The 27091-nt window shown below is 38.7% G+C and overlaps 1 pseudogene; it reads left to right on the plus strand.

Annotated features, from left to right (window-relative positions):
- Positions 1 to 1919: 1919 nt before the first annotated feature.
- Positions 1920 to 25852, plus strand: LOC109095387 (annotated as a pseudogene).
- The last annotated feature ends 1239 nt before the right edge of the window (positions 25853 to 27091 follow it).

Genomic DNA, 27091 nt, shown 5'->3' on the forward strand with positions numbered 1-27091 from the left:
TACCAGCAAGACAGTGATCCCAAATTACAGCTGAATAAACATCTCCATTTGGTTTCAGAGAAAGAAAGTAAAGCTGCTAGAATGGCCTATTAATCACCTGACTTGGAACTGGGGCCAGAAAAATCTATGGAAAAGGCTTACAGATCAGGAGTTCGCCAGAAGAGGCCCACGGAAACCTTCTGCTAAGGTCTGAAGCACTGTTTGTGTGGAAGAATGAGCCAAAATCACACCTGAGCAATGCGTGCCACTAGTTTCTTCATGCAGGAGGCATGTTGGAAGCTGCCTGCCACCAACAAAGGCTTTGTGCACGTGCAGTATTAAATACATTTCAGTAAGTGTGTGTCTAATTACTTTGTCCCTGGGTCATTCCATTATTTTATTACACAGAACTTATTTTCTGAAAGATGTTGTGTTTTGTTTTCTTTATATCGTATGGATTACTTGGGTTATTACCGCATATCTGGTGAAAAATTTTATGTCAACAGCACCTTAAGAAATATATTTACTAAGAGAAGAAAAGGCTTATGTGTTCAATAATGGCTTCTACCCACTGTATCTGTCTTATTGTCCCACCTCGTTTGGTTTAATCTGACCTGTCTAGATAAAGGTAAAAGAGAGAGGAGAAGAGGATGTATTTTTAGGTCAAATAAAGTGATTCCCCCTTTCTTACCAAAGAGCTAATGCAGTTATTTATCAGAGGTGACAGGACTGGGCCGTGTGTGTGTGTGTGTGTGTGTGTGTGTGTGTGTGTGTGTGTGTGTGTGTGTGTGTGTGTGTGTTTTAATGCACAGTCAGCAGTATGCTTTTTAACACTACAGCACCTCTGCAGGAGTTCTGGGAAATGAGCAAATAATTAAATATCTAAGTAACAAATATAATCAAATAACATACTAAAATGCTCATCATGATGCAAATGATGATGACAAAAAGGAAAAGGATTTCCCTGAGAATTATTTTGATTCTGTTCTAAAAAAGTTTTGAATTCCTTGGTTTTGATTTGATTCAGCAGTGTTGAGGAGTAACTCGTTACTGTACATGTAACGGAATTACGTAATTTAATTATTAGAATAAATGTAACTGTAATCTGTTACAGTTACGAAGAAAATACGTTAAAAATTAAATTACAGCTACTTATGAAAATGTTAAGAATTACAAAGGGGGTTACATCTGAATATTTTCCACAAACATAAAAAGATTTGATTGATTTCTTTCCAAAATTGCACTGACTGCTCTAAAAAAATATGAGACACCAATAGGGCTGTGTGGATTAATTTAAATCAAATCACAACCGTTTGATTTGAGATCGCGTTCGGCGATTTTTGCTAATCATAAAGCCTGCAATGGGGGACGCGCGATATTAAATTTCTTGAGTTCCAGAGCATATGCTTGACTGCCAGTCTTGAGTGGCAGGCTAATCCAACAAAAGAGTGGCGCACCTCCTTTCTCCCCAATCAGCACTGCTCTAGCCAACTTCGTAAACGCCTACCATTAAAAAAAAAAAAGAGAGAGAGAGAGAGAATGCACAAAGAAAAAGTTATGTAATATGAGATTACTTCGGCTTCTGAAATGACACACACCTCAAACAAAAATGTAACGTTAATTTGCAAGAGCTATGTCACAACACATATCAAGAGCTTCCCTTATCAGTTCTTCTTTCATAACTGGAGAATAAAAGATAAATTCATAAATTCATAAAATATTTTTATTAGTACATGAACATTATCTTGCACATTTGATCACCCCAACAGATGCTAATTTGAAAGAAGTTTATAATGCATGTTAACTATTGCCAATTCAGGAAGACCGCACAAACAGCCTATGTCTCAGAATGCTTCTCATTCTCGCTCCTCTCCTGCTGTGTCTCACGGAGGAGTGAGGAGCCGGTGTAAACTCACCTCACATGCGCAGCCTATCTCGTAATGTTCGGTTATACTCCGCGGCTCTGCACCGCAAGTCGCTACAAGCGCATCTGGCAATATGGACGAGGCTTGACGCACGCGTGCAACCTGTGTCAACTCGCGCCTGGCTCCATGTTTAAAACAAGTGTAAATTTAGTATAACTGCTTTGCTAATTTCACTTGGATGTAATGAAACATTCAGCATATTTTCCACTTGTTCTTAAAATCCCAAATACTTAAAAATGAATAAATCAGCCTATGTAACCCATGCAATACTTTAATAATTGACTTAAGTAATATAGTTATTTATTTACACAAAATAAACAAATCTTTTTTGTGAAATTCAGTAAATAAATAAATTCTGTAAAAGTAGTAATACCATTATAATATTCCCTGCTGAAAAAAAAAACAATAGAACCCCTCCCAAAACACAATAGAAAATTTAATGGATTTAAAGGTTATAATGGGAATTATATTGGCTTTAATGTAAACTATAATGGTGTGTACTGGTATTTGATGGATTCTATTGGTGGGATGTAATTTGGCAGATGGGAAACAATAGAAAAATGGTGGTAATTATTATTTGAATAATGTACTAAACATAATATAATTTTGTAATTGTTTTAATGGAAACCATAAGAAGTTCTGTAGGATGGTTTTATTATTGTTTTTTTTTTCAGCAGTGTAACGATACACATACTGTGCAGCACACTACTGACAATGTTAAGCTAAAGCTTGACTTTGCAAAACATAAAATCAATCAAATCAAATCGCTATCGCGAATATCTGTCCAAAAAAAAATCGCAATTAGATATTTTCCCCAAATCGCATTAGAGAAGCCCCTAGTCACCAATGTTTCAGGAGTTTAGGACACAAAATAGGACAAAATATGCTCATTTGATAACTGTTTTATTTCCTATTTGAGTTTATGTACAGGTGCATATCAAAAAAATTTGAATATCGTAGAAAGTATTTTTTGTTTGTAACTTATTTCAAAAAGTGAAATTTCATGCATTCATTACATGTAAAGTAAAACATTTTAAATATATATATATTTTTTGATAATTGATATAAAGAACAAGAACAATGTTTTAAGGCATTTAGCATAAATTTAAGCTTGATTGTGAGCACTGAACAAAACTGTCTGTGTTTTTTTTTGTTTATTATTGTTTTTTAATTTCATTTTCATTTTGCTTACAAAATTTTAATAATTTAATTCTTATTCTTGTTGCTTCTTTGAGTTAATGTAGGTTCATGGTGATGGTAGTATGTGAAAAGGTTTTTGGAGGGACTACAGTGAACATGGTGTTCTGTTTTGTCATTTGTGTGTGTTTAGTGGGTCTCACATGATTGCCTCACTGCCCTGAGCATCACGACACTGGAACGCCCTGCAATCATCCAGTTACAATTTTCATGAGGCTTGGCTCATTCATCAAACTCCATATTAGTCTTTACATGCTGCTAAAATCATCTTCCCTGCTTGTATGCTAACCGCACGGGGTAATTAAAATCAAGTGAGACTGGTTACGTTTTGCAGACTAACACAGGTTGTCATTGTGTGGTGGTTCTTAGAAGATGTTACTCTTGGAAGTTCAGTCACACGCTCAGTCTGTCTTTTAATAGAGAAGCCCATTGACACAGCATAATGGGAAAGTTAGAGGTTAAAAACCCTCTTCAGAATCGCTCTCGTCGTTTGGTGACATTTTATGTTGTAACATTTTTTTAAATCAGAAATTGCTATTAAGTTTGAAGAAAAATGGCAAGTAACACATCAAATTAAACATGACTTTAAGTAGAATGACTGAAATAGTATTTTAGTAGAAATTGTATGTTTACATTAAATGTGCATTAAATAGGCCTTGAACAGATAAATACACACACTGTATGTCAAAATTTCCGTCTTTGCAAGAATCCCGGTAAATATAATAATTTAGGTATTAAGTGAAAACAAACAGCTGAGGAAGAAAAACACGTTTAACAGTATATTGGATCTGGTCAGCTCTTAAAGTGACAGCAGTCTAATATTTCTGCTGTCTGTCATTCATGTTAAAGAAACATCAAAGAGAGCAGATCTTTCACTGCTCTTGACTAAATCACTTTTTAACCAAACTTTAATAAGAAGAAATATATCTTTATTTACACAGTGAAGAATATGCAGCATTTTCTATACATTTGAATTCTTTATACAATGTATGTTGTATTGTAATTAGTTTCTTATTCTTATTTAATTGCTGACCATTTACTTATCTTCAGTGAGGTTTTTATTTTTTAATTTAGGCTAGTATTGGCTTTCACCCTTCACAAGTGCCACTTCCTGAGAGGATAGATCAAACTAAACCAATTTTAACAGCATTGGGTCTTGGTTTTTTAACAAAAGGAGTACTTCAGCCCCCCCTCTCCAGCCCCGACACACACATATGCCTGTCACCCTTTTGGAATGAGCCGTCATGTGTCTCTCACTCTCTCACAGTTACCAGGGGAACCCTGTCGCTTTAGCAACTGCTATCTTGGGAGACACGTTAATACGGAGAGGATTGGAGTTTCTCTTTCAACACCTGCAGCCCTGTTTAATGTCACTGCAGCTGTTCTGTTTCTCACTCCCTGTCTATCATGCTCTCTTTCAAACACAAAGCTCCTCTGTGTCCGCATCACGATAGATAAGTGTATGGCATATCTGCTTGTATACTTTGCAAATTGAACCTTCATAGAATGAAGCTAATAAAAACACAGAAAATACTCTGGGTGTCAGCAGATGGCCGTAGCATTCCATTTTGCTTTCAGACACACGGAATTCTGACCGAGTGTCAGGTGGTGGAAAGACTGTCGTTTACTTGCCAGATCTTGTGTTCCCATCCATCTATAAAGAAGAGGGAGTGAGAGAACGGGGCAGGGAGGAGAGAGAGCACACGGTAGAACGGGTGTAGGCGGTGCGACCTGTGCTGTGTGGGCAGAGCAGACTGAATCATGGGAGATTCGTCGACGAGCTTTCCAAAGGGGTCTAGGTTTCAGCAAGTATACGGGCCACACTACAAAACATCAGCTGTTTGTTTTAATGTTTGGTTTAGAGATTAAAATTACATGGTTGGTTGCAATATGGGTTTTGTTATTTTGGAACCTCAGTTCTTTTAAACAGCACACTATCTGTGATCATGGTAAATAATAAAATACTGGAAACTGAATCACCAGCCTGGTCCATGGGTAACTGAAACCCGTGTCTGAGATCTGACTATAATGCCCACTGGAACGTTCATAAAGTTGCAGGAGTGACCAACTTTTCAGCTGATTGATTTTTCACAGGTATTTCTTCATAGGGATTTGTTTAATAACCAAACGCATGTCACCGACATTGTGACATTTGATTAAAATTCTCAAACTATTTGATTTCTTGATTTGGTTCAAGTTGTTTTTTGGTACTTCACCAGTCACCACTCCATTGTAGCAGCTCTTGTCACGGGCCAAAATCTATTCTGATAAAACTAACTTTCCCCGGTGTGCAACACTGAAGCTGGCCCTTTGACCTACTTTGAGGTAGGACCGGAAATTTGTGGATTTTAGAATCTTCAGTATGGAGTTTGGAATTTCTTCATATAAAAACTTGATGCTGCCGTGTTTTTGTATGATCTGAATTTTTTTTTGTTTTTGTATTTTAGAATTTACAAACATTTTTTAGAGCTGCATTTTTTTGTAATTTGAATATTTAACAGCTAGTTTCAGCCTCAGAACAGCAGAAAATCGGCTGTTATAAAAAAACAGAATGTAAAAAATTATGTCACCCACGTTAAAATGTCACAGCTGAAAATTCAAATGTACAAATTTGTTAATTATTACATCTGCTTTTCATAAATAACTACTGTTTGACTGTAGCTCCAAGTTTTCACTTATCTCATGACCATGCATCTAAAAAAGATTTGATTGGAAAAAAAGTAGTTAGGAGAGTGCTAACGGCACAAAAGCGAACACTCACTTGACACAAATGACATGCCTTCAGCAGTTATAAACTGTACTTGGTCATCACATAGAGTGGGTGACATTTTCAGTAGTAAAAACGCATTGTGTTTTGTAGTATGTTTTTGGCTCTTACCAGTTCTATTCTTTGTCCGGTTTCTATGGTCTTTGACCCTGGGAAAGTTTCTCTCTATGGTGTGGAGGTGTTTATGGCGCAGTGCTGCCCTGGTTCTGTCATCTCTCTCTGTCTCTCATTTGTTGACATTTTTCTGTTTGCTCAAAGAAAAGGGGGCTATTTTTTATACGTTGCTAACTTTGACCGCAGGATGTGCCGTTACTTTGTTCCAAAGGTTATCATCTGAGGATCTCCCCACTGGGGCCTTGGCCTTTGAGGAAATCTGTGTGTTGTGCTCCGTTTGCTCACGTGGCATGTCTTGCACACACTGCTGTGCGATTCTTTTACTGTTGTATTTTCACTATACCACACTGCACTGTGGTTTTTTGAGACATTTTTAAGGAGAAGGGAAGGCAGTGATGTTAGAGTAAGTTTGTATGTTTGAACCAGTTTTGGACCTCATTCAGCTTCATGGACTCACAGCATAACTTGAGAAATTAGACTTATTTACTTTTTATTTTTTTTGTGGTTTCCTCTGACTTTAAATCTCTTATGTTTCGAAGATGATGTTTTGTTTACAAATGCTGACATTCTGTACAGGCACTTACTGTGTTTTGTGCCTGCTGTAGTCAACGGCCCACAGTCGACAGTCCAAATCTTCCAAGTTCCTCTTGCTATTTTTATTTTAACACTTATTTGTTTCTGACGATGATTCATTTTTACACACACTGCAGAAATGTACCTTATGGTGGTGTGTTTGTTGGTTCACAGGGAGGAGACGAGAAGAATGCAGGTTTTGACGTTCTCTACCACAACATGAAGCATGGACAGATCGCCGCCAAAGAGTTGGCCGAGTTCGTGCGCGAGAGGTGAGGCGTTGTTTTGGGAGGAGTCGTCATGGTGATGGGGAGGAGGGATGAGACGGTGTAACTGGTACTGTCAGGAATGTGACAGTGTGAAATTTGTTTTCTATTCCTTGTGTTTCTAACTCACCAGCAGCAGTTGTGTTTTAAAGTGAAATTAAAGATGGGAATGGTTTGTGTTTTGATAATGTTTCAAAAACATGCTGCATTATACTGTTTCCTTTTTACTGTAATGTTAGGTTCCTTGTTATCCTATAATGTTATATAACACTGTTACATTAATTATTGTCTTATTCCAGCTTATTGTTTAATGTTACATGACATACTATACTTTGTCATTATTATAATGTTATGTCTTATCTGAAAATATTATATTAAGGTATGTTACATTATGTGTTGTGGTTTGTCTTATTTAATCTTACTACTGTATATGATGTTACTGTACATTTATGTTCCTACAGTATGTTACGTTGTTAGTGTAATGTTTTGTCTTATATTTTATCGTAAAATGTTACGTTACATGTTATCATATTATTTATTGTTACATTATGTTATGTTACGTTACGTTGTTGCAATGCCACATTATTGCAATGTTTTTGTCTTATTTGATCTTATTACATTCTATCATATATTACATTACAGTAAAAATGTAACATAACATAGTATAATGTAATGTTATATCTTATCTGATATCATTGATTTGGTAACACTTTAGTATAAGGACCAATTCTAACTATTAACTAGTTGCTTATTACAATGGCTATTAATAACATATTAGCTGTTTATTAGTACTTCTAAAGCACATATTCTGCATGACATGATCCTACCCCAATAACTAGAAACCGCTTCCTTTTCACTTACTATTAATAAGCATTAAATAAGTAGTTTATTGAGGCAAAAGTCATAGTTATGATTTGTTAATATTAGAATTTAACCTTAAAATAAAGCATGTCCATTGATTCTTGTCGTATGGCATATAGTTTTTGCACAGATTTTTTGTATTTTTTTGCTCTTTGGTTCATTTCTTCACACCACAGTTCTGTCTTTCAGCACACAGCACTGAAGTGTCAAAACACACAAATCTGAGAGCAGTCCACTCATCCAAATGATTCTACAAATGCAAGGCAGCTCAGCAGTCAGTAAATGTCGTACATGCATTGTATAAAACAGATGAAGAAAGCTTGATCTTCATTTCGTTCCACTGACAGCATATGTTGGATGTGTGAGGATTCCTTTTGATCTGTAGTAGACATTTGAGTTGGAGCTAATTGCAGTAATTAAAATGAAAACTCCAAAAGGATTCTCTCATTCAGCAGAGAGAACAGAGACTACTTACAGCTCCGCCAAGCCTCCTGCCAACTTTGATAGTCTCTTCTATTTTGTTATAATGGAGCTGGATGCAGGGCACCCTCTGTCATGGACTGGAGGATTAAATTTGTATTTTTTTTTTATGTTAGAAATCCGTCCAGGAAAGCCCTGGAGGAGAGTGCTGAGTAATTGAGAGAGACAAATATGTCACTGATAAAAGCATAGCTTGTGCAATAAATTACATAAATCAATTTTCAGAGGACATTTTGCATCCACTCAGGACATTGTGCCTTAAAGTAGCTGTGTTCCTTGAAGAATCTCACTTGACTTTCCATTGTGATGTCCCAACAGAAAGCTAAATTTCACTTATAAGAATCACGTAAGATGTTTTCTAAGAGATAAGGCCAACAATATAGCATAGGCGCACTGGGATGATAATGACAACATCCTTTTTCCCATGAGCAGACTCATGTTCTAAAGTCAGTACAAAAAAACTTGGCTTATCAGAGAAGCAGATCATGTAGTGGTTGATAAGAAATATTTGGTGTTTTCAGCTTTGGCCATGACCCTATGAAACTACACTCTTTTCTCACTCTTTTTGAGGAGTTTTTGTCCTGATGGCTGATGGTTACTTTTTTTGTAAGTCACTTACAAATACGTACCATGTTCAAAATTATTCAATAGTTTCAAACAATCTAAGATCATTTTTTATTATTATTTACTCATGACTAATATTAAGTTACCACACTCTTTGAAAAAAGGAAAAATGTAATAACTGACATTTGGGTATAGACTTGGCCTCACATAAATTCTTTTCTTCTCATATGTAGTGTGTGCACCATTTTGAATATAAACGCTTTGCAACTTCCATTAAAGAACTTTTGTGACCCTTTGAGGCATTGATGTTGCTGCTACGTACATCACTTTAATGCGAAAGTATATTTGCTTTTGTGTTTATATGTGAATCCATTACCTACTGACAATCTGTGTGTGTGTGTGTGTGTGTGTGTTTGTCTTTGCATTGAAGGGCAGCTATTGAGGAGACTTACTCAAAATCCATGAGCAAGCTCGCTAAGATGGCTAGCAATGGAAGCCCTCTCGGGTGAGTGACGTTATTCCGTTTTTATTCCGTGACGTTATTGACATTTTACAGGTTTGGTTGACCAGAGTAGATAAAAATATTGGACTCAAAGTTGAAACCACTACTGCCATCTGATTTTGTCATCTGGAGAAGAACAAAACTTAAAAAGGTTTTTCTCTTGCAAAGTTTGGCCTGCTGCTGACTTATAGATACTTATCAGCAGGGATATTCAAGAGGATTGTATGTGTGTATTTTTGTGTGTGCGAGGACGTGCGGTTGTGTGCAATTGGTCGAAAAGTTGTTGCTATGGTTAGCTCTTTCCTCTGCTCTCTTCACCTCACTTCCTGTCTGCAAAAGCATGTGCTAGTTGTCACAAAACAATCACACAGTGCTTTAACACTGTAAAAACAGATTTTACTGTGATGCAAAGTGGGCATAGAGACAAATTTAATAAAGAATTAAAAGCACAAACATAAAGCTAACAGAAACATAACTTTATTTTTTTTCTACAAACTACAAAGGTGAGGAAGCCTGTTGTTATTCTAATACTGCTGTGCTGTAAGAAATCAGAGCGGCCTACTCACTTCCATACATCACATCTAACCACCTGCTTTGCGCCCCCAGCACGTTCGCCCCCATGTGGGACGTGTTTCGCGTGTCCTCGGACAAACTGGCCCTCTGCCACCTGGAGCTCATGAGGAAGATGAACGACCTCATCCGTGACATCAACAAGTACAGTGAGGAGCAGGTCAAAATTCACCGCAAGGTAAATAAAGGGCTTTTAGCCTGATAGAATTTCTGCCTATGTCTCTGATAACTGGCTTTTGTACCCATAATTGTGCCTTGCTGTTTCGTTCTAAATTGGGTTCTAAATTTGGGTTCTAAATTTGTGCTTAATATCTGTTGTGTATTTAAATCTGTTGTGTCTTATGTAGACAAAAGAGGAAGTGATCGGGACTCTGGAGTCAGTGCAGTCTCTTCAGGTTGCAGAACGGCCACCTGCAGAAGGCCAGAGAAGGCTATCACAGCAAGTGTACAGAGTTGGAGAGACTGCGCAAAGAAGGAGTGCCTCAGAAAGAGCTGGAAAAGGTGGTGTTTGTGTGTTTGAAGAGAGAAGACATTAAAGTCCAAAATTTCAATTCTTTCATCATTTGCACACCCTCATGTCATTGTAAACCTCAAAAAGGACACCAAAGAACAATAGAAGTAACATGAAAGTAGTCTATGCAATTTGTGGCTACTTTTCGAATCATGATAATTTTGCATGACAAATAGACAAAATTCAGGTTATTCACAGATGAAATGACCGGTTGGACTTGGGAACCAGAGTTGTGAACCATGTCAACTGATTCATTAAAACCGATTCAAAAGAACAATTTCTTAACGAAGCAGCCATGACTACTTTTGTTTTGAACGCACCAGAGGAACCTTTTCATAGTTCCTAGAACTATTGTTGGAAGTACCCACTTTTTGGTGTGTTTGCACCACAGGAACTAGTAATGTATTTAGTTCTAGGAACTCCGTTTGGGGGAACTAATTTAGCTCCTACTTCAAAATATGGTCTGACTTACGTGAACCACCATTCTAGCTAGTTCCTAGAACTACTCGGTGCGAAAGCCCTATAGACACAGGCCAATGTTTTTTCAGAAATAAAGAAAGAAGAAAGTCATACTAGATTAGAATGACATGAGGGCAACATTTTTTTTCTTTCATTTTTGTTTGAACTAATCTTTTAAGCTGGTAGCCTTCATCCTCTTTTTATGATCTTAAAAAATAAAGACGTGAATTTCTGACTTTATATATTCATATATACATCTGTCTCTTTCTCTTTTCTCAGGCTGAGCTGAATCTAAGAAGGCAGCTGAGTCTTTTGCAGGGTCTATTGAGAAGTTTAACCGTGCTGGAAGAGACTTGAACAGAAAATGAGCGAATCCGCACAGGTTGGTGATTTTCAGGTTTTTTTCCAGCCCCTGCTAAGGACATAAGCACAGACCACAGTCACATATGTGAAACATTTTTAAAGCTCACTTGTTCTCATAATCTAGACCTTCAGAGCAAATTTTACAGTATTACAATGAGCCTCAATAAAGCAATGTAAAGTTTACCATGGCTACAAGGGCCATTAAAGCAGTCTGTTTTGACAGAATGATTACATGCCTACAGTCTATTTCTGCCTGGTGTCGACCTGCAAGTATGAATAATTTGAGAGCAAAGAAAGGATGAATCAGTAAAATGTAAGAGTCCTGACATCACTCTGAGACCAACTGAGTCGTGATATCCCTCAATTAAGGCATCAACAATAATCTTTAAATTATAGAAGCTGACCACTATTAAATGCTAGGGCCAGTTCTGTAAAAGTTCAAATATAAGGTCTTGATTTACTAAGATGCCAAATAAAAGTTGCAAATATGCTTGTGCAGTCTAATAAAATCCTTTTCAGTGCCATCTCTTGAATTGTCCATATTTTGCACATGTATTTTTCCCACATGTATTCAGTGGAGTAGCCCTAATTTCTGTTGTTAATAATTCATAATAGGGTTGTCTAAACAATCCTAAAAATTACAAAATGTAAAAAACTTTAGCTCATAAAAGGTCAAATATCGAAACAACCTTCAGAATATTTTTTGGCTTAGTTTTGCTTAAAAATGCTTTCATTAATATATGGTGATAAGAACTAAAAAGTAGGCAATGACGTATTATAATAATTTTATAGCATAATGGTATGTTTTTACAACTTAACTGTCCTTTAAAAGATATATCAAATCTGTTTTTCTTTTATTTCTATTATATTTTTGTTAACCATTTTTAAAGCAATAAGAAGGTTGAGACCATACATATTGTAAATATTCACAATGTACACTACTCTTCAGAAGTTTGAGAAGATGATACTTTTATTAAGCAATAATTTGTTACTAAAATGTCTGGTGAATAAATGCAGCCTTGGTGAGCATAAGAGAAAAACATTTTAAAAAGTCTTACCGACACCAAACTTTTAAACAGTACTATCGGTCAGTATAGGTCAGTAGCTTCTCTTTACATTTGTCCTTCTACATCTGCAGAAATTTCAGGGGACATTGAGGAGGCTCATTTTACGTCAGATGAAACTACTGATCAAAGCGTATTCACACTCCATTGAAGACACACACGTACAGGTTGGGCAGGTACGGCTCATCTGGGGATTTTACCTACTCCTATATTCTTTTTAGCATCCTGTAATTGTGTTGAAAACTATTAAGATGAATTACCCCTGTGGCTCAGAGGTGTTCTGGTCAATGTGGTCTCAATTAGCTGTGGTTGATAAAAAAATCTTTGTTCTGTCTCCTTCAGGTCCATGAGGAATTCAAGCAGAACGTGGAGAACATTGGCATTGAGAACCTCATTCAGAAGTTTACAGAGCAGAAGGGAACAGGGAAGGAGAGACCCGGTGAGTCACAGAAAGATAAAACACTTTCTAATTTCCCCAGATATTGCATTTCTGATTTATTGGATAGCAATGCATTGAAAATCATTCTTCTGCAAAATACAAGGTTTTATGATTTTTCATATTGTGCTTTCAAATGTATCGCACATCTCCAAACTTTCCTTAAACTTCTGTTTTTCTGTGTGTGTGTTTGTGTGGTAAAAGGTCCAGTAGGGGTTTGAGGAATATCTGTCCCCACTAGTATCTGAGAACAGTAAAAAGAGTCGTGCTAAAGCCTTCAGGATTCCTGGACTGGGAAGGAAAGACAAGGAACCAGATTCAACGTGAGTCGTGCAATCATATGAAACACAACACATTTAAAGGGATAGTTCACCCAAAAATGAGAATTCTGTCATTATTTACTCACCCTCATGATGTTCCAAAACCGGTAAGAAAGTTTGGTTCATCTTCGGAACACAAATTAAGATATTTTTGATGAAACTGGAGAGCATAGACAGCAACACAAGGTTTGGAATGACATGAGGTTGAGTAATTAATGACAGAATTTTCATTTTTGGGTTGAACTATCCCTTTAATGTTCTAGTTCAGGAAAGTAATCAAAATGAGTTTTTCAGTGAACAATTCTTCTTATATACTGTATGGATTTTCATACCTCTTCTGTTTTTGTCCTCTAGGGATTCAGCTGTGGCAGATGCACTTGTGAGTTCCCATAACACGCAAACACACTCTCTCTTTGCTGAATTGATTTTACACTGAGAACAGGTAATTGTGTGTGTGCAGTTACTGGTCTTGTATCATCAGCTGCACTTGATTAAACTTCTTTTTAGACCATCTTATCTCAAACCAGTTGTTAGTTTACTAACACATATGTATGTACACCATAGACCCTATACTAGTGAGAACATCTCAAAGCCAGAGATGTACTTATATTTTATTTATTGGAATATAATTTACTCCAAAAATGTTAATTGCATTTTTCATTTGAATAATTTCATTTCATTTTTAATATGGGACATCACTAAAAGTCATGATAATTTGCGTTTCAGTGATTCATTCATTAGACTGATTCCAAACCTGTAACTCCTAAACATGTGAGTCTTTGGAATGGTTCATCAACTGAACTGGCTTATATTTGTTTGTTGAATCGAACTGCACTGATTTATGCTGAATTTATTTGATTCACTCAAAAGAACCAGTTCCAGAACATCATTCTAAATACTTGTTTTGGAGAGGTTTTTGTGAACTTCTGAGGGCAAATTTGTCCTTAAAAATAGCTAAGTAAACCCTCCTCCAGAAGTAAACAGAAACATACTGTACACAGAATGCAGACTCTTTCTACACAGGCTTCTGTGTGAATACGCTATGCAAGAGAGAGTGACGTGTTTTGGCAAGGTCTGGTACCTCGTTAAGCTATATTTAACCTTGGCAATATTGGGGTGTTTAATGAATGTCTGATAGCCCACTGACTGCCAAAATCCTTCATAAACACACACGAGTTACTGGCTCTTGTGTAAGACATCATGCCACTACTAACTCTTTTAAAACATCGGGGCTCTTTTCATATGAGCCATGGCAACAGCATTAGAGTCTTCATGAGTGAAAGACAGACCACATCCACGTTACAGACACAACTCTGTCAGCTGATGTCCTGTGCCTTTAAATGTTGTTCCTTATTGTGAGCTTGTGCTGTCTGTTTGTGTAGAACTCGCCGCTCGAAGTGGATGATGAGGGCTTTGTGATACGTGCAGATGTTTTCAACCAGAATGATATCCTTAAGAATAAGCCATCAGGAGTGCATTCAGTGTGTGTGTGTGTGTGTGTGTGTGTGCAGAACTGTGTATGTACGTCCAGTCTGAGACTGCTAGCTTCAATTCATTTTAATATAGTTAAATTATCAGCATAACAGTTTAACATGAAATTGATATGAATTTCATAATTTCTTGGTATTCAGTTTGTCTCTCTTTTGCTGTGATGACAGCTGGACTCAAGCTTCATTACCTCCACAAGTTTGTGTAAAACCTGATAATCATTTGATCCAGCATGATTTGACAATCATCAAAAGAGCATCTTGAACTGGCAGTAGAAGCAAAAAACATCTGTACAAAAGTCACTAGTCTGCTTATTTGAAGAATGACCTAGAAATAGAATCTTGAAGATTTTTCATTAAAACATCTGTACAAAAGTCACTAGTCATTCAAAATTATAAAGCTTTCTGAAATCCTAAAGTTTATTTTCAAGTTGATTTTCAACTTGGCCTCAGGCTTTTGAACCCTACTGTAGATATTTGAGGATTGAGAAGTATATCCTCAGCACTACAACAAACAATTTTGCCAAAACCTATTTTTAGTCTCATAGCTCATCCACATGGTCTAAAACAGAGGGAGAGGAGAGAGATTTATTTGCCGCCTTTGTTTGCTTTTTATTATTATTTTCTGAAATACTGTCTTTACACCATCAAAAGTATCACATACTAGGAAGTTATTGTCAGGAAGTGTGGTTTGAGAAAGCAGGATGTCATAGAGACACTTCTGTTGTTTGGTAATGGACAGTGATGGATATGCCATCTACTTTCCAATAACAATTTCTCCTCAAATACCCTGTGATGAAGATCTGCTGTCATTCTTGGGTTCCTGAGAATTTTAAGTTCATCATGAAGGGTGTTTAAGGAAATGAAACTCAGTAGCCTTCCTAAATAGGATGGTTATTTTTGGCATCTCATCACAGTTTGTAGAGTGTCAGAACAGCTGTGTTTGTGTGAGTGTTTGCAGTCTGTATTCTTTGTACCTGTGTGCAAATACATACGTATCCTGCATCGTTTCTGGATTTGCTCCTTGAACTGCATTGCTCTCTACGTTGTGCTGCTGAGGAGAAGGAGGGAAATTTTTTTATTCCAGCGACTCGGATTTTCGATGATGATGAGCCCAAGAAGTTTCACATCAAGATCCGCCCGGTTGCCAGCGGTAACCGTAGCAACTCAGCAGCCAATGAACTGGAGCTGAAGGCCACGGTGGGGGCGTTGACCCTGCCCCCTAACAGAGCGGTAAGATGTGGGGGGTATTTAATCTTTAATAGCTAAAGTGAGACTGATGCAGGTGGTTTTAAGAGATTTTTTTTCAGCTGTATATAAATCTGAGATCACAAGACTAGTCAAATAATACTCACATTGTCTTGCTATTCTCCCATTATTTGACATTTTTAGTTTCAGAATAAATGAAATAAACAGATGTACTAAACGAATAAACAGACTAACTAAACAGCTCTAATCTGATTAGTTGCAACTTCCGTGAGCCAGGATTTTACTAGTTTGTCTGTAAACAAAGTCATGTTTGCAAGGTACCAGACTGCTAAAATGCAATCTTGAGCAAAAACAAATGACTGTATTTGCCAAAGGCTTCGGTTTTTTAGTGTAATCAAATCTTTGAAAAACAGTTTTTTGTCTAGTTGATCTATATTTTAAGTTTTTATTGTAATCCAATCTTTGTAAAATAGTGTTTTTTTGTCTGTGTCTAGTTTATTCAATGACTTCTGTCATATTTGTTGGTTTGAAAAATAAAGAATATACAGCAAAAGCTAAAAAAATTGTGCAGTTTTACAATATACTCTCTCATTTTAAAGATGTCGATAAAAATATGGTGCAAAACATTGATTAAATTGTCTTTTTTTATGTCTCTTTCTTTCATTCATCCCATTCTGTAGGTGTCAGTAAAGAAGCAGCTCTCGCGTAAGTTAACTTGTATTTCCCTCTTTATCTGAGACTATATTGTATTATGCATATTATGTTATTACGTTATTACTTATATATTATGTTCGTGTGAATATTTTTCATGTGTCGCATTTCTCCATTACAGGAAACTCCAGTTCAGCAGGTCGATCTGAAGGGGAAGGGGAAAGTGTTCCCCAGAGAGGTCGGTCACATTCTGCAGATGTCCACTTCTGTACTCATTCAGCTAGAGTTACATCATAGATCATTCATTTTTCAGTTCTTATGCATTGTTCCTGCGACCAATTTCGACAAGCCATCTCAAATGGCCACAGTCACACACACAATGTCCCACCTCCTCCTCTGTCCACATTAATAGATGCCATTATCCCACAAGCTGCATCTGACACCTTAATCACAGCAATCTGCCATCCAGCTGACCTGGATCAGTGTCATAAACTGCACCTGATCTCAGGTCAGCTGAATTGCTGTAATTAGAGTCTCAGATTGAGCTCTATTTTGCATCATGGGTTTTTGACAATAATAGCAAAAGTGGAAACCATTTGGTGTGTGAAAAGTGGTTTGAAGAACATGGTAATGGTGCTGCCTTCCTCCCAGGCTCACTATTACTCAAATTGCTTAATTGCTTACTGTTTGTTGTTCTACAGATGGAGAACAGGAGGGTCTGCGCAGATCCACGTCCATGAGCCCAAATCACAGCAGGTACAGAGAGATTTTTCATACAGTATAGTCACTGAACGCTTTAACTTCCAAAAATGCAGATTTAGATTAGGTTAGATTAGAGGCAACGAAATGCAGTTAGCATCTAACCAGAAGTGCAATAAGCAGTAAGTACGGGAATAAACATTGTCTACAATATGTTACAAATGTACAGTAAATATACAGATAAGGCAGTACTATGGACATAATTTACAGAATTCAGAAAGGAGACAGCTGTAGGGAAAAAGCTGTTCCTGAGTCTGCTGGTCCTTGGTCCGGAGGCCTCCTGAAGTGCCTCCTGGAGGGCCGGAGGTAAAAAACAGTCTATGGTCAGGGTGAGAGGAGTCCTTAAGAATGCTGTGAGCTCGATGTAGACAGCGTTTCCTCTGGATGTCCTAAATAGCAGGAAGTGGTGTCCCTGTGATGCGTTGGGCGGTTTTCACCACATTCTGCAGTGCCTTGCGGTCAGGCAGCACAAATTGGAGCAGTTTCCCATACTCCCAGACTGTGATAGAACTGGTCAGGGGATATTCTCGATCGCATATTGGTAAAAGTTCACCAGGATGACTGAAGAGAGCTGGTTCTTCTTCAGTGTCCTGAGGAAGAAGAGGAGCTGGTGGGCCTTCTTGACCAGGCTGGAGGTTGTTTGTGGTCCAGGACAGGTCCTCTAGAGATGGTGGTTCCCAGGAACTTGAAGCTGGAGACATTGTTCACAAACCATCCGGTTAATGTGGATGGGGGTCATGCGTGCTTCCTTTCTTCTTCCTGAAGTCCACAATGAGCTCCTTTTGTCTTACTCACTGGTGTTAAGGAGCCGGTTTGTTGTCAGCGCACCATGCGGCCAGGTGCTGAACCTCCAGGCGACCCCTGTAGGCAGTCTCATCGTTGTCTCTGATGAGGCCAATCAACCATGGTGTCATCTGCAAACTTGATGGAGTTGGAGCCACGCACCCGGCTTGCAGTCGGGGGTGTATAGGGAGTAGAGGAATGGGCTCAGCAACCCAGCCCTGTGGTACCACCGGTTGTTTAGTGTGATGGTGGTGGAGCAGGTGTGGCCCTGACCTAACATGCTGAGGTCTGTGGGTCAGAATGTCCATAATCCCAGTTGCAGAGGGAGGTGTTAATGTCCAGGTCTCCAAGTTTTGTGGTCATCTTAGAGGGGAATGACAGTGTTTAAATGCTGAGCTGAAGTCAACAAACAACATCCGTGCATATGTGTTGTTATTGTCCAAGTGTGTGAGTACCCGGAGTTGCAGCCACTGTGCATACTGCATTCTCTGTGCTCCTATTGCTTTACGGTAAGGGCAAATTGGGTGTGGGTCCAATGTGGGTGGGGAGGCAGTCCTTGAGGTGTGCTAGGACCAGTCGCTCAAAGCTTTTCTTCATATGATAGGTGTGAGTGCGACGGGGCGGTAGTCATTCAGGGAACGTCTGGGAGGAGTGTTTTGGCACTGGGCACAATGGATGTGGACTTAAAGCATGCTGGCACAGTTGCTTGGGTGAAAATGTCAGTGAAGACCCCTGCAAGCTGCTCTGCACATGCCCTAAGCACGCCACATCCAGGAATGCCCATCGGGTGGGGGGTCAGCAGCCTTGCGTGCATTTGATCCAGCTCAAAGCAATGTAGACGTCTGTGGGAGGTGAGTTTGAGGGGTTGGTGGTCTGCTGAGAGTGTGATCTTGGTGGCACTAAATGCATAAATGCTAAATGCTGAATGTTGGTCTCACCCCAAACCCACACCATTGGTTGAGCCCGGAAGTAAACATGTTATTAAAGACAAACTGAACAAAAAATACAGTTATTAATAAATAAATACAAATTCTAAATTTAATCAGTTATTATTTCAATACTTTCACAAATTATTTAAATTAAACAATGTTTTATTCGATTTATTTAAATTATACAGATTATAATATTTTGAAGGTTATTTTATGTTTTAAGATATACAGTCGTCCCTTTATTAGGTTATTTAGATTATAAACACTACCGTTTAAAAGTTTGCTGTCTGTAATGTTTTTAATGTTTTTAAAAGAAGATTCTTATGCTCACCAAAGCTGCATTTATTTGTTCAAATGTACAGTAAAACAGTAATAATGTGAAATACCACTGCAATTTAACTATTTTATATTTCAGTATATTTTAAAATATTCACATAATAGCAAAGCTGGAAATTTCAAGCCAGCTATTATTCCCAGTCTTCAGTGTCCACATGAAACCTTTCACAAATATGCTGATTTAGTGTTTAGTGCTTAAGAAACACTTTTTTTTGTTATTAGCAAGGGTGTTGAAAACATTTGCTGATTTATTTTTGCATTTGTGGGAAACTGTGATCCAGTGCTTCCTTCCTTTCTCAATTAAAATTTATTCATTTTTTTCTGTAAAGAAGGAAAATCTTACAGACCACAAAACTTTTGAACACTAGATTGAATATAAGTAATATAAATATTGTTTCATTTTTATTTCAGTTTATTAAATTTCTGCATTTTAATGGCCTCAGTTTCTCCTAGGTTCACTTCTTTACCCATTCAGTTTCCCTCCTCTCATCTCTGCAGGCTGAGTTCCACAGCATCCGGGTTCGGACGGCTCTGTTTGGACCTCCTCTGGAGTCGGCCTTTAAGTCCCACCAGCTTTGCGGGCAGACAGCAGCTCCAGGAACGCCTTTGCTGCATCTGAATGTAAATCTCCAGCAGCACACCACCCCCCGAGCCACATTACCCTTGAGAGATGAGAATCGACTGGACGAGCTATCCTCTTAGAGCATTTTAGAAAACGGAGAATTAAAAGCTTTAAAAGTGTGCATTACCATATTTTAAGAATTAATTGACTCGCTTTGTCTCGCTTGTGTAGGCATTAAAGCATGCAAAGTGGAATGTGAATTATGTTTCTACAGTCAGCCTTTTCCTCATCAAATCTGTTGCTTTTTTCAAGAGGTTTCTATTCTGATCAGTAATAGACTTTTCTTTTTGTTTGACAGATGCAGCATTCTCTTCTGATTCATCCTCTCCTGAGAATGTGGAGGGATTCTGGACTGGATTCCCCTTCCCATCAGCCCCTTGGGGCTTCCCCAGGAAGGCCCACCGGTTGGGCAGCCTTGGCCATCCACTCAATCTAACAGACTCTGTAAACTTGAGCCGATCGTCGGACCCCTTCTCGCTGCGTTTCCCGTGACCCCTCCCCTGGTCGATCTCCTCTTCCACAGGACGACGCCACAAAAGCCTGGACTTCCCAATCTACGTTCTCCACGTGCCCCGACCGATGTCGAGCCTACCACCTTCAGCTTCCCGGCCTTCTCCCACAGCCTGACGTCTTCAGAACTTGAGCCCTCTGTGTGGAGCTGTAAACACACAATTCCCTCCAGAAAGGACCCCTTCCTGGATGCTGTCCAACGCTAGCGCCGCCCCCAAAGAACAACCTGCCTCCACTGATGCCTGGGCCCCCGCCTCCCCCTCGGCCCACCAGGGATGGGCAGGGGGGGCATGGAAGGCCGCCCACCACCGATCCCTTTTCCATCTCTCTGAATGACACTAAAACCCTCCCTCCCCCATCCCCTCCTCTCGCTAAAAAAAAAGACCGAGAGCGAAAGAGAGAACGTAAGCGTCCCACCTCCGAGTCCCCAGATGATCCATTATCGCTATTACTATGATCGGTAGTCCAACGCACCAATCGTCGCTGGCGGCGCAGGCAGGTGCGAACCAAGGCAGAGCCAGTAGTAATAGGCCGGGTGCCCAGGTTTCCTAACCCCGCCCCCCCCAATTCTCAGACCGAAGAAAAAGAGCTGGTGCACTGGAAACTCAGTACATAACCCTTTCAGTGAGGGCACTACAAAATACCACTGTCCACACAGGATTCCATCAGAAAACAGAGATCTTGTTAATGATGAGCCTCGTTAGAAACGGGCCGCCACTAACACGGGCATTCTGGGCCACACCAGGAGGACCTCTGCTTCTCTACAGACAAGGACCAGAACTTCCTGGATATTAACACACAACCAGGTATTATAGACTAGTGGTTTGACTAATATGGTGTTTTAATGACTTTAGTGGACAAATATAATGCCAGTATACAATGGCAAATCAACAAACATGTAGACACAATTACCCCTTACTTAAAAAATGTGTGTCCATTAGCAAGATCCATTTGATGCCATGAATGAATTATTCAGAGCAATTTAATGATTTATTTCCAACTTCAGTTTTTATGAATCAGTAACATTTCTACCTTTCACATGAATAGGCAAATGTTTCAAGATTTTCAGTGAAATATTTTCTGAAGACTTTAAAAATAGCATATATTTATAATATTGAAAAAAGTGGCCAAAATATTTTTTTCAGATTGTTTTGTTCCATGGGAAAAAAAGTCCAGTTGTGTTTGGAATGACATGAGAGTGAAGAAATGATGACAGAATTGTCATATTTGGATTCTTTATCTTCGCTCTTGCCTTTCTGCCTTTTCCTCTCAGTCTCCCAGCATGGTTCCAGGCAGGACAGCACTGAGCGTCTGGCATTGGGCTCCCCCTCGCTCGGTTCGGTCCAAGCGCTCCTCAGGCAGACTCAGTGGCTGTGTGAGCGGGTAAAAATGCTCCACAGACTTTTATGTTTTACACCAACTATCCCACCAGCACACTTAAGCTTCTTTAAAAAGCTTTATAAACAAATCCCTTTAATCGGGGGCTCTGCGTGCACAGCCTCCTTCATTCATCTCTTGTTTTTACGAGATGTGGTTTCTCTCATGTGGTCCCTTCAGGATTGCTCCCCTTGTAACTTCAGCTCTAAAAATTAAACAACCCAACTATTGAGATTTCCACATCAAGCTTTTAACTGCTTTTATACTGTAAGGTAACAAATAATATTAAATTGCATTAGAAGAAACAGGCCTCTGGCAATTTGAGTCAGCCAACCCAAAATACTAGTTTTTCCATCCACACCACCAGTAGGAAAGGAGAAAATCAATTAAAAATAGAGAGTAGACAGATATCATGGACCCGTGAACTTTTCTTCTTTACTTCCCGAGCATCAATGTTGTATTAGTTTTGGAGAAAGTATGGCTAAAGGAAGTACCATGTAAATCTTCCGTTCATAATTTGGATTTTTGGCCTTTTTTTGTTTGGTGTCGTGTCTCAGTCTAGGTCCATGTGCTCGTCCTTTCCTCTGCCGCCGAACCCAGGTCCCCCCCCCTCCACGCTCCTCATCTTTCTCCAGTTTCCCCCAGCGAATGGGGGGGGGTGGCAGAACCGTTGGCCCCAGCCCAGGGGGCCCGAGGGTGACTCCGGAACAACACTCCCTGTTTCCCTAATCCCACCCAGCATTATCACAGAACACGAAACTTAATCATAAATTACACTGTGAGATACAGCCCGAGGAGGAGCGTTGCTGTAATTGTATTAGGCTAATCCAATGTAGAGCATAAAGAACATTTACGGAGGGGACAGTCAGGGGAATGTCCTCATCACTATTTTTGTCGTGCTTTTTGATTTTGTCCAATAAACCACAGGCATGTATCTAATAAAGAGGATGTAAGCATCTCCCAAAGCCCTATGGGGTATTCAGAATTTATTTATCCACGTTCCCACAAAAATCCCAGAACTGACAGCGGGCAAATGAAGTTTGGGCAAGTTAACATATGTGACAAGTTTTGTTGCGTCTTAATTAGGCAGTTTTTTGGACATTTCTAATTCAATCTAATGTTGAATTGTGATCCCTGCAGGTTTGTCTCACGACGGCCCAGTCCCATATTCTCTGAGCACTCAGGAGGTCCTGGCCTGTAGCCCCGCAGGCCATCACAGAGTACATCAATGCCTACTTCAAAGGAGGAGAAACACAACACCTGCGTCCCGTCTGAGCTATTCTTTCACATCCACCCCCATCTGGATGACATAGCCTTTTATCACACTGTAGCTCCAACTTCTTAAAGAGATTCGCTGTGTGTCTGTGTTTCAGCTGTCTGGTTAAGATCACCGGCGGACCTCACTATGTCCTTTCCTGCTGGCATCATTCGCATTTTCACAGCCAACCCACGCACCAGTATTAAGCTTCAGATTGGTGAACATCTCTCGAGTGGACCACTTCTTACCCAACCATAAGTTTACTCCTAACAGGTATGATGCTCTTGAACACTAAAACTGACTGGACTGGGGTCAATACAAGCTCTATGGACATCATCTTTGGTCTTTGTACCTCAGCCGCGACCCCTCACAGAGTGACCCAGACACCCAGGATTTTCTGGTTCAACATTCCGGCCTTGACCACTTCCCCTGCATGAGAGAGGCAGAGCTCAACCCGCAGGCCTCCCTTACAAATGTGGGCTCTGCACTAAAATACCAGAGTCAGTCAACACAATCACCTAATGAGGTGCTTGCAATTACAACATGACACCCGCTTTAAATGGTAACATGTTCAGTACAACAGGGCATAAAACATTGCCACCAAAATTTATTTTCACTCCTTGGCAAAAACCTTGGTTACTGTGATTGAGGCCAATCTGTAAATGGTAAATATTATAGTAGTGCTCTTTGCAAAGTTTTAGTCAATCGTTTTTTTTGCTAGATCACCATAAACCCTAAATGACTATATATATATTTTTTTTTTATACTAGAATTTTTTTTCCTTCTTCTTCTTTTCAGCAATTAATATTTTTATTTAGCAAGGATGCACTTCATGATCTTAAGGGACAGACGTAAAACACACAAATAGTTGTCATTTTTACTGTATGTATTTTGATCAGAATAAATGCAGCCTTGGTGAGCATAAAGAGACTTCAAAGCTCCAAAAACATTAACAATCTTACAACCCTAAGTTGTAGAAGTGCTTGTATAAAATGGTATAAACACTGTGTGCTTGATAATGAAAATTATAAGCTTCACATTTCTGCTTTTAAATCTTCCCTAAATTGGTCCTAATTTCTTCCATTATTAGTGCCCTAAAAAGAAATTGGACTAAATGAAGTCTTTGTTTTGTTTTTTTTTTCTGTTGACTTGACTTCTGTTGAGCTTAACTTGCATTGAACTCAGAAATATTCCTTTTAAATATTAACGGCTGAACATCTTAGAAAAATGTTAATCGGAGCTGTTTGAATGGACTCTGTCCTAGGCATCCTCTCAGGATCCGGGTCGTGCGGCCCTCCTGTTGTCAGCCGAGTGTCAGCGCAGTGGAACAAGTGACCCGTGTGTCTCTGGATTACCACTGCTGTCCCGCAACCGCCCCGGCCAACCCAGCTGACCTCCGTACAAGTGCTGCTGCCCCTCGTCACACCGCCACCGACCTGCAGTGCCAGTCCCGCCCGCTTCCTGGTGAGAAGCAGTGTGTGTGAATGACTTCCATCAATAACACAGTACTGGGAAGAACATGACAGTGAATATGTGATGAAAGAGCTGATAGATGAAGAGAACCTGTTTTATTTCACAGGAACACAGAGGAAAGACGAAACTCCTATGGAAACTGTCCAACCTCTCTCCAACCAATCACAGCAAAGGTCAGTGCTGCCACCACCTGTTCATCCTCACCTTTCTCTTTTTAGTGCTTATTATTCATGATTCATGTTTAAGTTGGAATTTTTTTTTCTCCACCCTCATGTCATTCCAAATATTAATAGCATATTTATTCCACAAAAGGAGAATTCTTAAGATTTTTTTTCATTGCATATTTATATTATTTTATTTCAGCTTCAATATTTTTATTTTAGCAATAACAACCCTGATTTTACTTAAGAGACTTAAATTTAAAGGACCTAAATGAAAAGTTAAATTTATATAAACAATTAATGCTAACTATAACAACAAACACCTTTGGTTCTTTTTCCATGAAGTCTAACCTGTGGCTTATTTGATTTAAATGCATCATACAGAGTTGTAATTTTATTTAATTAATAATTGTGAAAAAATGTTCCACCAAAAAAGCATATGGGCTGGAAATGATGAGTAAACTAATGACAGAAGTTTCATTTTAGAACTTTTCAAACAACTGTGATATACAACGGAGGAACTAAAACATATCTAACGAGTATTGATTTTCTTGAAAATAAAAGCCGTGCACTATATATAGTTTATTGTTGGTACATCTGAGTTTAGATCACCGTTCTGACACAAGATCCTTGTTAGCAGAAGTGGGCGGAAGAGAGGCTGCTCAGAGCTAGAGGCCAAGAAACAAACTTCGGAATACATATGATCAGACAGAGCAGCATGGGAGTGCTGTGAACTTTTGGAAGCAACAATGTATTAAAATAGGGCCACCATTAGGTTATTCTAAGATGCTCTTTTATTTCAAAAGACTCTTGCACATATGTGACGTGAACCCAGGAGCTGATGCTGACTCTGTGAATCTGTGTGTGTGTGTTTTTTTTTTTTGCTTGTGTTTTTTGGTTGTTGTAAGGTTTTGGCAAGTTGTGAGTGAGTTGGGGGTGCCTGGAGGTGCCCCGCGGTCCTCCCCCGAGCCTGGCTGTGCAGTTCGTGGGATCGGGCAGGCCTGGACGTGGACTGGTGGGCAGCCGCTACCGCATGTCCCTGGTGAAGAAGGGTTTGCCACAGGTGGGGGCCAGACCTACTTTTTTGTCCCTCATAAGCCGCAACTCATTTCTTCAGTCAGATATCTTGTTGGTCAGGTGGTTGCCAGGATGTTCTCTCGATGGTGTATTCCAGAAAGCAGGGTTAACTTACCGTCAGCTAAACCCTGAAAACTTTAGGTTGAGTTTAACCCCAACCTCGCTTACCCTCGACGTATGTGGTTCCAAAAACATGTCCGGCAGTAAGTTCATTCACTCAGAGTGTTACTGGTTAAGACTCAAGACAATCTCAACAGAGCGATGATTGACGAGTCACTATGGAAAACGGATGCTAAGAAAAGTGCGCCATGCTGTTTCTTTCTTTTTTTTTTTTTGTTCAATGGTCGTTTACATACTTAGTGCATATCGCCACCTAATTGATGGTTGTGCAATCATTTTTAGTTTTTTTAAACCGTTTAAATCTTTAATCCTTGAGAAATATGAATTGTTTGTTTTGATGCTAATTATATATTAAGACTTATCAGATATGTATTTTGATTTAGAATTTAGACATAGAAAATGCCCATGTGTGAGATGATAATATAATGTAATTAATAAATATATATATTAATAAATTAAACATTACCTTGTCATAGTGTTTTATAATTTATACAGCGGACAACTGTTATATATGCCAATAAAATAATAATAACCATATTAGAATAGATATTACGCTTCATCGTTAACATATATACACACACACACACACACCCACACACACACACACATATATATATTATACTATGATATCGACACACTTGAAAGTAAACCTCCGATTTTGGAACCGTAGCACAACAAGCTCAGCTTTTCTAAAAAAAAAAACTGTTTATGCCATAACGTACATACCGGTGTCGTGGGCGGGCGGCGGGCCCCCCCCCCCCCCCCCCGTAACTCAAACAGTAACGTTTCATGGTCCCAGTGAATGCATCTGAAAATGCATAATGTAACAGTACGTTTCATGTCCCAGTGAATGCATCTAAAATGCCATAAATGTAACAGTAGTTTTTGTTTCATTTATGTGCTTAATGTTTATTTTTTTTTTATAGTTGTTAATATTTTGCTATTTAATTTTTCAGTGTATTCATCTGTAAAATGATTAGATGTAAGTTTTTTGTTTTTCATGTGTTCAAGATATTTAAAAAAATCATTGACATTAACTTGACTGTCATTTTAGTTTCGGAGATACTATTAGTTTTTATTTTTACTTTTTCAGTTTTCATTTTAAATTTTAAAGGTAATTTTGGGTGTGAGTGTTAGAGTAGTATTTTATAGTATTTATTTTTATTTCAGTTTTAGATATTCTAGTACAAATCAAGTTAAACTACTAATTAAAATGAAAATGTTTCTAGCTGAAATTGTATGTGTACTGTATATATAACGAATATGTGTATTTTTTTTAGTTAACATTTATTTTATATCAAGCAATAATCAAAAAATTCTAATCATAACTTTTTTATAGCTATATAAAATTCTTGCGATATAAAACTTGGCTTAAGGTATGACAGTTG

The sequence above is a fragment of the Cyprinus carpio genome, chromosome B8 (assembly GCF_018340385.1).
Source record: "Cyprinus carpio isolate SPL01 chromosome B8, ASM1834038v1, whole genome shotgun sequence".
Lineage (NCBI taxonomy): Eukaryota > Metazoa > Chordata > Actinopteri > Cypriniformes > Cyprinidae > Cyprinus > Cyprinus carpio.